We start from the raw sequence: 14,758 nt of genomic DNA, 5'->3' as shown, positions 1-14,758 counted from the left end.
ACCATGATGGTAGTATTTTCATCACAGGTAGAATTTTTGGATTAGTGATTATCTAGAGGATATGAATGGCTCTTTATTATTTTTCCTATGAAAAGTGGAAGCATTGTTTTTCTTTCTATCCTTAGAAAGGGTTCCTTTCATAAGTGCATGCAAACTGGGTCTTGGCCCACCACCTCTTAGGTTAGACATTCAGGGTCATTTTATATCTGTAATTTCAGATACACTAATTTGCTAACTTTGAGATTAGAGCAGGAATAACCTCAGTGCTCTGTTAATGCCAATTACCTCTGAAACAGCCAGACTAAAGACAGATAAGAGTCCCCTGATGACTGATTAAAATATGGTATCCTGAAAATTAAATGTCTAGTTTGAGCACAGATGTAGCACAAAGATTTGTTATCTGAATTGACTCAGATTGAATGCTAACATTGGGAAAACTCACAAGGAATAATATAATTGTTATACTCCCCCAGTAGGAATAAAAAAGAAAGAACTTCATACTTCTGGGCATGTTAAAAGTCAAGAAAATTGGGATTGAAATCTTTTGTGATGAGCTTTTAAGTCATAAAACTTACTAATAAGAGGGCAGAAGTCAAATAGCAGAACTAAGGATGTAATTAAAATTTCTATGATGATACCCCCTTAGTCTAATGTTACCATTTGATTTGTGCTTTTCAAATAGTGTTATTTATAACTCACAATTTTCATAAGAGAGCAAAAGAACTTTCTGTGGTGGGCTCGTTTCGTTTTGGTAAATGCTTCTGTCTCCTAGTGCCATCTAGAATTTGGATAAGGACCTATTTTTAAGGCATAAAATCGGAAAAGATTTCAAGAGATTAGAAAATGATTGATCTAATGGAATTGATATCAGACTTGGCAGCAGGCTTTAAACATCCAGTTTCTGTTTTAATTAATGAAATATCAACATATGGATAATGTTGAGGAATGGAATAAAGAATCAGGAAAGGAATATTTGAATTGTCACTTGTTTAAGCTATATCATAAATGCTAAGATGTAGGAAATAGCTGTATTCCTCGAAGGTTATAAAAATATCAAATGAATTTATTTTTTAAATTAACATTGTATTTTAAATTATTTATTTGTTTATTTTTATTGAAGTATAGTTGATTTACAATATTTACAATATATTAGTTTCAGGTGTACAACATGATTCAAAATTTTTATAGATTTACTTCATTTAAAGTTACTATAAAATATTAGCTATATTCCCTGTGCTGTACAATATATCCTTGTAGCTTATTTATTTTACAGATAGGAGTTTGTACCTCTTAGTCCCTTACCCCTATCTTGCCCCTCTTTCCTACTCTCTCCCCACTGATAACCACTAGTTTGTTCTTTATATCAGTGGGTCTGTTTCAGAGTATATTTTGCTCCTGTTCATGACCTAGAGGTCAAGTCTTTCTCCTTTAGATCACAGATTTACTTAAATTATAGCCCCAGGTAGTTTTCACCAGAGGTTTTTTTTTTTTTTTTTTCAGGCTCCTCTCACAGTTATTGGACCCTCATTCCAGTCTCAGGTTTAAGCAGTGAGGCTTAGTTTGGTCTATCACTCATGAGGCACTTCTGTTCTTTTATTCACCAGAATCTAAGACAACTGGCTACTTCTGCTAATTTCTACTCCTGAACTCTGAAGCACCAGAAATTCTTTAATATATTATATTTATATAATATGCAAAAATTTGTGTATTATATGGAATCATATATATATGAATCTGTAGCACCTAGCTTCTAACAGAGTGCATGACATTAAGTAGCCACATATTAAATACTTATAAGGTTGAAGTTGATTGACTATATTATGAACTTGGTTACTAATTTATCATAGTAAAATTTTAAGCTATTATAATGTTTTTCCAAATGAGGTTTTCTTTGTTAAGCATTGTAATTCTGTGTTTAGCTAAAATTATACTGAAGCAAGTTTATTTTCATGAAAACAAATGTACTTTTTATGTTGGCAATCCAAACTCCATTCTTTGGCTTTAAATGAATCAAAATGATTGTACTAGATTTTCAAGAACTTAAACAAGGTCTGGAAGAATCAACAAAGATACTAAATAGCACACTTACAGGATAAAATTTCCTTTTGGGAAAACACAATAAAAATTATTTTTTTAAGGAAGTCATCTGATAATTTTATACTAATGTGTTCACAGTTGGTGATCAACTTGTGGAAATGTTATGGAAACCTCAGAAATATGGTAAACAACATACTATTTATCTGAAAGTTAAAGGAGGTCCTGTCAGAAAAAGAAAATACTTGTGAAGCCATAAACTTTGCACATAGAGTTGCTCTTAATGGTCTAATATTAATTTAAAGCAAATTTAATTTAAACTTTGAACATATGGACTGTTATTTAATAAATTTTAGAAAAAATAGATTAAAAGAATTGAGGAAAGGAAGGTAGTGGGAGATAAGGAAGCTCATAATAGCCTTTGACTCTCAAAAATAATTTGTGGTGCATGTTTTTATGTTAAATGAATGAATCAGTGGAAACAACATGTTTATATTGATACTATCAGAAAAAGAGCAAGTGCTTCCAATACAATCACAAATACTGAATAGTCAATTAGAAACTCCATATGCTGAGAGTCATGAGAACATCACCGTATTAAAACCAAGTATGCTATCATATTTGTTTTCTGAGACTGCCATAACAATTAAGCACAAATTTTGTGACTTAAAAGGACAGTTTATTTTCTCGCAGTTCTGGAGGCCAGAAGTTGGGCAGGGCTGAACTCCCTCTAGAGCCGCTAAGAGAGATTCTGTTCCTTGCCTCTTTCAGCTTCTAGTGCCTGTTGGCATTCCTTGGGTTGTGGCTGCATCATTTCACATTACCTCCTTCTCTGTGTGTCTCTAAACTCCATCTGCCTCTCTCTTATAAGAATACTTGTGATGGCATTTGGTGTTTACCCAGATAATCCAGGATAATCTCCTTTTTTCAAGATTCTTAACTTAGTCACACCTTTGCCCTATAAAGTAATATTCACTCTTTTGCCATGTAAAGTACTATTCACAGATTCTAGGGATTAGGATGTTGTATTGATTTGCTAGTGCTGCCATTACAAAATACCACAGATTTGGTAACTTAAACAATAAAAGTTTATTGTTTCACAGTCTTGGAGGGTAGCAGCCTGAGATCAAGGTGTTGGCAGGTTTGATGTCTCCCAAGGCTCCCTCTTTGGCTTGTAGATTACCCCCTTCTCACTGTGTCCTCATGTGTTCTTTCCTCTCTGCACATGTGCCCCTGGTGTCTCTTTGTGTGTCCAAATTTCCTTTTCTTATAAGGACACTAGTCAGTTTGGCTCACCCTAAAGGCCTCATTTTAACTTAATTTCCTCCTTAAAGACCTTATCTCCACATACAGTCACATTCTGACATACTGGGAGTTAAGGCTTCAATGTGTTAGTGTCGGGGGCACAATTCAGCCCATACCATACATGAACATATATTTTTTGGGCCACCATTCAGCCCATTACAAATATGTAACTTTTGATTGAAATCATAAGGGAAGAAAGCTAAATATAATTTATTATGCTCCATTCACCAGTGCAGACAAACGTAATACCTTTACGAGGTAGTCTCATTAATATAGTTAAAATTTCGTGGATAAAGAACTCTATCAGGAGTTTCTGACAATTAACTAGAAAAATCACTTACATGGAACAGTCATTTCCAATGAGGCAAGATTAAATGTTAGCATATTGCAAAATCTCACACTGATATTTATTTGGGAATATAAAGAAAGTTTCCCCTTTCATTTATGGATTTATAGATACACTTGTGAAGATTACAATAGAAAAGAATTCTCCCTTGGCTAAAGGAAAAAATATAATTTAAATTGAGGTGTAATTTATACTATACGCTGCAATTGCCTGACTTTAATGAGAAAATAAAGTAAATTCCAATATACTTTCCTGGGAGTCATTCCAGCTCTCAATAATCTGTTGCAGTGGATGCCAGGAAGTGGCTGTTCATAGAAAGATGGCCCAAAGTCCACATCTACACACACAAGTAGGTTGCTTTCATAGTAGCATTATCTTTGATTACAAAGAAAGTGAACTAATGTTTTTATATATATTTGCAGAGACATATCATGCACATACCATGTACATGTGACCAGGACATCTAAGAACATAAAAATTACAAATATAAAAAATCATACCAATATAGCAGAAGGAGTAACACTCCCAAACTCATTCTGTGAGACCACCATCACCCTGATGCCAAAACCAGACAAAGATGTCACAAAGACAGAAAACTACAGGCCAATATCACTGATGAACATAGATGCAAAAATCATCAACAAAATACTAGCAAACAGAATCCAACAGCACAGATCCAGTCCAAAAGGATCATATAACCATGATCAAGTGGGGTTTATCCCAGGAATGCAAGGATTCTTCAATATATGCAAATCATCAGTGTGATACACCATATTAACAAATTGAAGGAGAAAAACCATATGATCATCTCAATAGATGCAGAAAAAGCTTTCGACAAAATTCAACACCCATTTATGATAAAAACCTTCCAGAAAGTAGGCATAGAGGGAACTTACCTCAACATAATAAAGGCCATATATGACAGACCCACAGCCAACATCATCCTCAATGGTGAAAAACTGAAACCATTTTCACTAAGATCAGGAACAAGACAAGGTTGCCCACTCTCACCACTATTATTCAACATAGTTTTGGAAGTTTTAGCCACAGCAATCAGAGAAGAAAAAAAAATAAAAGGAATCCAAATCAGAAAAAAAGAAGTAAAGCTGTCACCGTTTACAGATGACATGATACTATACATAGAGAATCCTAAAGACTCTACCAGAAAACTCCTAGAGCTAATCAATGAATTTGGTAAAGTGGCAGGATACAAAATTAATGCACAGAAATCTCTTGCATTCCTATACACTAATGATGAAAAATCTGAAAGAGAAATTAAGGAAACACTCCCATTTACCACTGCAACAAAAAGAATGAAATACCTAGGAATAAATCTACCTAAGGAGACAAAAGACCTGTATGCAGAAAACTATAAGACACTGATGAAAGAAATCAAAGATGACATAAACAGATGGAGAGATATACCATGTTCTTGGATGGGAAAAATCAATATTGTGAAAATGACTATACTACCCAAAGCAATCTACAGATTCAATGCAATCGCTATCAAACTACCAGTGGTATTTGTTCACAGAACTAGAACAAAAAATTACACAATTTGTATGGAAACACGAAAGACCCCGAATAGCCAAAGCAATCTTGAGAATGAAAAATGGAGTTGGAGGAATCAGGCTCCCTGACTTCAGACTATACTACAAAGCTACAGTAATCAAGACAGTATGGTACTGGCACAAAAACAGAAATATAGATCAATGGAACAGGATAGAAAGCCCAGAGATAAACCCACGCATGTATGGTCACCTTATTTTTGATAAAGGAGGCAAGAATATACAATGGAAGACAGCCTCTTCAATAAGTGGTGTTGGGAAAACTGGACAGCTACATGTAAAAGAATGAAATTAGAACACTCCCTAACACCATACACAAAAATAAACTCAAAATGGATTAAAGACCTAAATGTAAGGCCAGACACCATCAATCTCTTAGAGGAAAACATAGGCAGAACACTCTATGACAGCCAGATCCTTTTTGACCCACCTCCTAGAGAAATGGAAAAAACCCCAAAAATAAACACATGGGACCTAATGAAACTTAAAAGCTTTTGCACAGCAAAGGAAACCATAAACAAGAACAAAAGACAACCCCCAGAATGGGAGAAAATATTTGCAAATGAAGCAACTGACAAAGGATTAATCTCCAAGATTTACAAGCAGCTCATGCAGCTCAATAACAAAAAAACAAACAACCCAATCCAAAAATGGGCAGAAGACCTAAATAGACATTTCTCCAAATAAGATATACAGATTGCCAGCAAACACATGAAAGAATGCTCAACGTCGTTAATCATTAGAGAAATGCAAATCAAAACTACAATGAATATCATCTCACACTGATGAGAATGGCCATCATCAAAAAATCTAGAAACAATAAATGCTGGAGAGGGTGTGGAGAAAAGGGAACCCTCTTGCACCGTTGGTGGGAGTGTAAATTGATACAGCCATTATGGAGAACAGTATGGAGGTTCCTTAAGAAACTAAAAATAGAACTGCCTGGAGCATTTTAAAATCACATATATTGCCATTGCAGATTTGTTACTAAATTCAAGATTTTGATACTGAATTCAAGACATTTAAAAATGTCATCTGTTTATGTTTTTATATTGTGTCGATCAATACCATTTAGTGCTTGCTTCAGCAGCACATATACTAAAATTGGAACAGTACAGAGAAGATTAGCGTGACCCCTGTGCAAGGATGACACACAAATTTGTGAAGCGTTCCATGTTTTTTTAACAATAGCCAGGTCATGGAACCAACCTAAATGTCCATCAACAGAGGAATGGATAAAGAAGATGTAGTACATATATGCAATGGAATATGACCCAGTCATAAAAAGGAATGAAATTGGGTCATTTGTAGAGACATGGATGGACCTCGAGACTGTCATACAGACTGAAGTAAGTCAGAAAGAGAAAAACAAATATATATTAACACATATATGTGGAATCTGAAAAAATTGGTATAGATGATCTTATTTACAAAGCAGAAACAGAGACACAGATGTAGAGAACAAATGTATGGATACCAAGGGAGAAGGAGGGATGGGATGAACTGGGAGATTGGGATTGACATATATACACTATTGATACTATGTATAAAATGGATAACTAATGAGAACCTACTGTGTAGCACAGGGAACTCTACTCAGTGAGTAGAGAAGGAAATACAAAAAAGAGGTGATATATGTGTATGAATAGCTGATTCACTTTGCTGTACAGTATGAACTAACAATATTATAAAGCAAGTATACTCCAATTAAAAAAACAATACCATTTAAAATTTTAACTTGTATGTCTAACATATTGGTTATCTCTTTCAGTTTTGTGCTTGTTAAATTTGAAAAGTACACTTTCCTACTCTTTGCATAGGTCACTGCAAAAAATATTGACCAGAATTAGACCAAGGGTAGTTACCCTGTTAGAGATTTACTTTAGGTAGTACTGCATCATTCAACAATATTATTAACATGCAATTATTTAAATAGTGGCTAATCTGGGTACCATGCAGTTAGTTGTATCAGCTCCGGTTTTGAGATAATGTGATTTTATGCTCTGGCCTCTGGTCTGAGGCTAGTACAGAAAGAGGTCTATTTGTGTTATTCTTTCTCAAAATAGAAGACCTGGAACCAAAAAACACAACCACTTTAATGCCACAGCAAATTGTGAAAAGTCTAGTTAGTTTCACAAATCTTTACCTGTGACTTGCTAAAGTCAAATTAGGAAGAATGCAAGGGCAAATGTAATACACTTTTAGTTTATAAAAAATGGTTAAAAATTTGAAAAAGCAGGCATATTTTCTCTAACATAATAATTATGGGAAAATCTCTCTTAGTAGTAATGTCTCAAAATTTGCTTCTTAAACCATTCAAGAAGATTATTTTTATACCTGCCTTCTGGAGTGATTTATTTTTGAAGGGTGGTAAGTTGTATATTTATGTTTGTTACCCAAACAATGAACAGTTTCTCCACGTTGCGTTTTGCTGCCAAATTAATTTATTTAGTAATAAACTTTCTGTGTCAATTAGGAATCCTGGTTGAAGGATCAGACCCTGACTGGGGAATTTACTGGAATGATACTAGTGGGGAGGGAAATATTCATGAGAAGGGGGCAGGTGGTAGGTAGGTAGGGGTGCTGTCTAAAGAGTCAGGGGCATAGCAAGCTGTCCACAGCCAGAGTGACCAGAAGCAGCCATGAATGACTGCCAACTGCACCTCTGTCTTCTCACCCTCCTCGGGATGGGATTCAGTCTCTTGAGAGTTGGCTTCTGATTGGCCAAGCTTACATCATGAGCTTTCTCCCAGCTATATCCTGGAGAAGAATCTGTTCCTCTTTTCTTTCATAGTGAGAAACAGAAGCCTGATTGTATTAATTTTCCAGGGCTGCAGTAACAAAATACCACAGACTGCCTGGCTTAAGCAACAGAAATTTATTTTCTTGCAGTTCTAGAGGCTAGAAATCCAACATTGAGCTGTCAGGAGGGTTGGTTCCTTCTGAGGGATGTGACGGAAGAATCTTTTCAAGGCCTCTTTTCTTGGTTTGTAGATGGCCAGCTTCTCCATGTATCTTCGCTTAGTCTCCCCTCTCTACGTGTCTGTGTCTAAATGTCCTCTTACAAAGACAGCATCATATTGGATTAGGGCTCACTCTAATGATGCTATTTTAATTTATATCTTTAAAGACCCTATCTCCAAATATAGTTACATTCTAAAGTACTAGGAATTAAGACATCAACACATGAATTTGTGTGGGTGTGTGTTGGAGGGGCACAAGTCAGCTTATAACACTGGCATTGCTCTTCCATTGACACAGTACAATGTGCAGGAGAAGTAACTTTCCCCTAATAAAAACTGGGTTGCTCTTACAAAGAGGAATGGCTTTGGAGCAGCTAAAAAATGATAAACATCGGTCTACATTTTTTTTTGTAACCATATTTATGGAAGTTAATTTTTATTTTTTTAAATTGCAAGAAAATACTATGTACAGAAAACTTGAAAATCTAAAAAAAATCAACCACATATAATATTCAAGGTTGGTAAGGGTACAAGAAAATGAACATGTCCTCTCTGCTGGTGGGAATGCAGGCTTTTATACGCCTTGCTATCATTCTACTTTTATACACTGCTGAAGTGGAGTTGTGTCACTTAAATCTCTCTTCAAGAAAAAATTTGCTATTCAGGTGCAAGGAGTGCAGTTAGCAGACAATTTCCTGCTGTTATTCGCTTCAGCTTTCAAGCTATGGCTCTGCTCTTTTCGGGCAGCCTCCAGCCAATGAGTGAGCGTGGCAGGGGGTACTAGGGCCTGGCCATTTCTGTCCAACCCTGACCTTCTCTAATAGGCACTCTTTGCTTCGGAGCTGCCTTTTAGTTTGTCTAAGACTTGGTCAAATCTACATAGTGATCTGAGCTTTGTTTTCTCTCTGTCTTTATTTTTCATAAGTCTTTGTTACTCCGTTCATGGGTTTGCAAATCTTTGTGCTTTTCAGTGTGGTTTTAATGTAATATATTTTTTTTTCACTATCTTATCCTTAATGACATCATGGAAATTTTTTTTTTTTTTTTTTTTTCTTTTTGCGGTATGTGGGCCTCTCACTGTTGTGGCCTCTCCCGTTGCGGAGCACAGGCTCCGGACGCGCAGGCCCAGCGGCCATGGCTCACGGGCCCAGCCGCTCCGCGGCATATGGGATCCTCCCAGACCGGGGCACGAACCCGTATCCCCTGCATCGGCAGGCGGACTCTCAACCACTGCGCCACCAGGGAGGCCCATCATGGAAATTTTGTTGTATATTTTTCTGAAATCGGTTAAATTATATTATTGGCAGTTCACTGTCTTCAAGCCTAATTTGGGACTCCTTAACTTAGTGACTCATTTAAGGCCCAGATAGAAAGTAGGGGAGAGAGATAGAGACAGAAAACAGGGAGATGTCTCCCTCTGAGTATTTGTGTGGTAGAATATAAAACTGAGGGACTATTGGTAACCGCAGTCTGTGCTATCAACTTACGAGCAGAAGAAGGACTGCAGTTAGAAAGAAGAGTCAAGCAGATAGAGAAAAGTAGACTGAGAGAGGGAGAGTCTGTTCTGGCTCCTTACAGAAGGACTAAAGGACTCTTTGGTCCTGTCTGGGATAGGGCATCCGGTCCCAGCTCCATTTCTGAGTCTAGGCTGATCTTCACTCTGGCTTTGGTGCAACCCTCTAGAAGTCTTCTAATGAATTCCCTTGATTTTGCATATATTAGTTTAAATTGGGTTGCCATGTTTTGCAACTCAGAAAGTTTTCACTATCACAGAGCATCAGCACTTTGCATAACATAATAGGCACTCAGAAAATTTTAGTAAAATCTACACCTTGTTGCATTTTTTAGGTCTTTCAACTATGTCTTCTTGGTGGTCACAAAACTTCTTTTATTGTTTGAATTTATACAGTCTGAAGCTGTAGATATGTGATAATGCTAAGCACAGTGTTCTGCAGTCTGTTGTCACTTATGAAATATTACTTAGCAAAAATAATAACAGGGATTGGGGGAGAGAGACTATTGGACTACTATTGGACTAAAGGAAAAAATTTCCTGTTCATTAAAGAATCAGATTTTAGGTAAAGAATTTTTGTTTATCTGAAGAGTTCATTTTCCAGTTATTCTTTGGTACAGCAAGGTTTTAGGTTTACAGTGGGGCAGGGGAACTAGACAGAAACAGCTTCCCTAACTGAGCTCTGAATCTGTTCATAGACCAGCAGAGAAATTGTCAATGGAGTTGACAACTGTCAATGGAGTTTAAACTATCTGAGAAGGAGGGTGGCATTCTTTTATTTGGATGAAGTCCCTAGGTCACCTGAGAACATGGGTTTCTTCATGTAGTCCCAAAATGGGATGTAATATTCCACAGAGAACGCTAGAGGCAAAAATTCAGAGGGATTAAAATTGGTATACGTGGATGAGTCTGTTCTTACAATGATCTAACGGTCCAAATATACTGAAACCTAGGTCTCTGAGGATAAAAGTGCTTAGTTTGACCTCAGACACCATGAGAGCATCTTCTGTCCTAGGTAGCAATCCAGGGTATCTTTCCTTCCCTAGCCAATATCATGCTAGATTTCCTCTTCACTAAGAGATGAACTTTGATTTTCGCCCTACTTTTTCCAGGTGTTTCACACTCATATGCTGATCTGGAGCCTTCATGTTGATCCCTGAGGGCAGGCCTCATCTTGAATATGATTTAGGGGATTGACTGGAAGTCCATGCTCTGACCATAGGTCTTGGAGTCACTTTCCAAGTTCTCTGAGATGGCTCCTCAGCATCTTGGCAGCAACATCTTATCCTTTTTAATCTTGTCACTCTATGCAACAAGGCATAGGGGTCCTGAACTTGTTCTCCTGATCATTTTGTTGCCATAAGGAAATGAGTGAGCTCTGCCTTTCTGCCTTTTTTCAGCTGTTGTTTTTAATGATTCCCGACTTCCTCTCTGATCCTGGAACCTGTGAGTGGAAAATTTAAGACTATGAAGAATACAAGCTGGTGGTGTTTTCCAAGTGTGTGTGCAGGCTGTATTTCATCTATTAATTCATGTTGATGGTGCCCACAAGGGCCAGAGGGATCTTCACATCATCTCCAAGCCCTTTTAACAGCTGACAAAAACCAGATCTTATAATTAACAAAGAAGACAGGGTTTTCCATATATAGCCCATGCAGCTCATACCCAGCGCCTGTGAGATTTCTGATGGAATTATCTCTCAATTATTATAATGAAGCTACATGGTTAATGCTGTCACTTGGACATTGATAGAAAAAAATGTGTGCTTGACTAGACTCTTAAGTGTAATGTCTAAGACAAGATAATTGCAAGCACATCTTACTAATTCTTGATTACCTATTAATGGAAGAGAACAAGCACATGGTTTATTTTGGAAAAAAGCGAGTAACACATCATTTTGCAGTGCCAATAGCTCATACAAGCAATGGGAAAGAGTGGTGGACACAGGGCTTTGGAGATCCTTTCCTCTGACTTTCAGTGCCAGTTCTGACCCTTTCTGATGGTGTTACTCAACCCCTCTAAACTGGTAATAGTCTTACCTATCTCATAAGGTTTTTTTGCTAGAATTACATGTGATAATACCTATAATTTAAAAATATTTATAGTATTACATTATAAATCCAAATATTTGTAAAAACATCTTGCATATTGTTTGGTGCCTGATAGAAGGTAATTTATTCATAAAAACTTCTTGAGCACCTATACTATATACAGGCAGTTTGCTGGTGCGGGGGATGAGAGGACAGATAAGTCAAAGTTCTTGCTTCCAGAAGGTTACAATCTAATCGGAGAGAAAGATATATAAATAGACATTTTTAGTGCAATGTGGTGAGGGCAATCACAGAGAAAAAGATAAGCAAGTTAGAAGCACAGAGGAGAGACTTGTAACAAGGCTGGAGGTGGAGGTGGGATCAGGGAAGGCTCTGGGATAAACATCTGAGCTGATAGTGAGCCAGAAAATAATGAATAAAGATGAGATATGTACATTTTCAAGACGATATCACATTTAATATATATGAGTTTACCTTTTATTTTCTTTAATTCACATTGAATCATCAACATTTTTCATATTTTTGGTCAATTATTGGTGGTTCCAGGACTCAATTTGTTGGTGTTAGGGAAGGAGGAACCAAATTTATGGACCATTGTGGGTTTATAATTGGCATATTAAAATTCTTCACATTGGTCTTTAAAAGACTAGCCACCAAAGGACTAAGAAGAAAAAAATAAGACTAGAAAGACATTAAAAGTGGGAAATATCAGGTGTTATGAAATTAGACTCTGGGAAGTATAAACTGGAGGGAAAATTAAGGCAGTAAATATTACTGGTATGTCCACGTGTTTTAATCTTGCTTTCTTGAGGTGGAAGCTGCCTAGCAACAGAGGCACCACTAGGCCTGCTCTCCACAACTGGTCAGCCCTTTAAGGCTGGATTTGTTGAGATCAGGGGTTACAGTTTAGGCCCTCCCTGGTTTAGAGCAGTTTATGGATTATTTATAACTAAGTACTTTAAAGTCCTGGGACATGCAGGACCCAGAAGACTCAAGGCAGAGCTCTGGGAGTTGGTTAATAATATGCAGCTTTGTTGCCAGTTAAACAGATTTTTGTGGACTAACCTTGGAACTTTACCATCTTTATAACTTTTGACAATGGGTAAATTCATTCTAACTACCAACAGGCATTCAGAACACAATCCAGCCGTGAGATAGAGTAACTTAACCATGTCTTTTTCAGGCCTTGAGGTAAGTCTATGGAAGTCTGGAGTTTGTACCTAAAATTCATAAATGCCATTTAGTGATTGTTTCTTCATTTTTGTGCTCTGTTGTTAATACATTTCCTGAGTATTGCATCTCTAGAATCCTCTCAATGCCTTTTCAATTAACAATTTGGTTGAATAAAAAATCAAGTAGCATTTATGGGATTAAGTGTATAGGGCATTTTGCTGAGTAGGTTTATAAAATAGAGTTCTGAATTTCAAGATGCTTGCACCATAATATCATTCCAAGAACAAACCAACACTTGGGCCAGGCCTTTAGGAAATCCAAACATTTGGATTAAAAAATATGTCAGGAACAATCAATCATCCAGCTTTGTCAACATGATGCCAAAGACCTAGATTGTTGAAAAGATTTCCAACCAGATGTTATGTAGTCTGTGGATGTACCTAGAATCAAAACTAAAAACACAGACCAAGGAATAACATGCATCAACAGTTTTCCATTTGAGCCCATTGCATACATTTTTGCTTTTTGAGCTGGAACAAGGAGAAAGTTAAGTTCAGAATTTATGCAGATGATGGAGGTTTTTTTCCTTACAGTGACCTGTAAGATAGTCATTAAAGAATAAGTAAAGAATATTTGAATAGTATGTTGAAAACATACTAGGTGCTAGCGGAAAGCAACATAGAATTTTGGCTGACTCTATGTAGACTATTTATTTGGGATTGTACAAACTGAGAAGCATTTAGTCTTTTACAGGAAACAAATGGAATTTTTTGGGTTTTGTTTTAGTTTAAAAAAGCTCTATTTTTGAAATGTTTTAAAATAAATGTATTTATTTTATAATAAAGCAAAAATACTTTTAAGTGCTAACAGCTACCATTTATTGAGCACTTACTAAGTGGCTTGCTCTGTACTAAGTACATTTCCTGAAATAAACTCAGGAAATATGTACTGTTGTTATCCTTCTCTTGCAGATTAGAAAACTAAGGCACTGAGAAGTTCAATAATTACTCAAGACTTCACAACTCTTAGATAGTAGAGTTGGGATTTGAAGTCAGGCAGTTCATCTCCAGAGTCTGCCTTATCCACTCAAGTAGACTGTATTCTAGCAACCCTGCCCTGGGAATCTGGGGCAAATCTGAAGTAGGTTAACAGGGTCTTCGATAGAACAACAACTGGCAACAACAACAATGGCAATAATAATGGTAAATAAATATTGAGGACTTAATATGTTATAGTGATTTTATCTTTATCTCTAATTTTTATTTTAATTAATTAATTAATTATTATTTTTTGCGGTACGCGGGCCTCTCACTGTTGTGGCCTCTCCCGTTGCGGAGCACAGGCTCCGGACGCGCAGGCTCAGCGACCATGGCTCACTGGCCCAGCCGCTCTGTGGCATGTGGGATTCTCCCGGACTGGGGCACAAACCCGTGTCGCCTGCATCGGCAGGCGGACTCTCAACCACTGCGCCACCAGGGAAGCCCCTATATCTAATTTTTAATACTCCTCTTACATTAATACATTGTACAGGTAAGGGCGCTGCAATGTGGAGAGGTTGGGTAATGACCAATATCACCAGGTTCTTACGTGGTGGAGCCAGGAGTGATTCCTGGTCCGGGGTCAGATTATTAAAACACTAGACTCATGTCTTCATTCCCTGCAGTTGTCACAGTGTTTTGGGGTCCTCCGTGACGCAGGTACACAAGAGATGTTCTGGGTATCTCCTTTGGTCACTTTTCTCAGTCCTCCTACATCCCTTTTTTTTTTTTATTAGTTTCTGCTTTATAACAAAGTGAATCAGTCAT

The 14,758-nt window shown here is 36.9% G+C and overlaps 1 non-coding gene across 1 annotated transcript; it reads left to right on the top strand.

Annotated features, from left to right (window-relative positions):
- Positions 1 to 6,327: 6,327 nt before the first annotated feature.
- On the top strand, positions 6,328 to 6,434 carry LOC132502238 (U6 spliceosomal RNA). The gene has a single exon (XR_009534433.1). It is a non-coding gene; the product is annotated as a U6 spliceosomal RNA (small nuclear RNA).
- Positions 6,435 to 14,758: the final 8,324 nt, after the last annotated feature.

This window comes from Mesoplodon densirostris, chromosome 14, assembly GCF_025265405.1.
Source record: "Mesoplodon densirostris isolate mMesDen1 chromosome 14, mMesDen1 primary haplotype, whole genome shotgun sequence".
NCBI classification, from domain to species: domain Eukaryota; kingdom Metazoa; phylum Chordata; class Mammalia; order Artiodactyla; family Ziphiidae; genus Mesoplodon; species Mesoplodon densirostris.
This window is presented reverse-complemented; position numbering and strand designations above follow the sequence as displayed.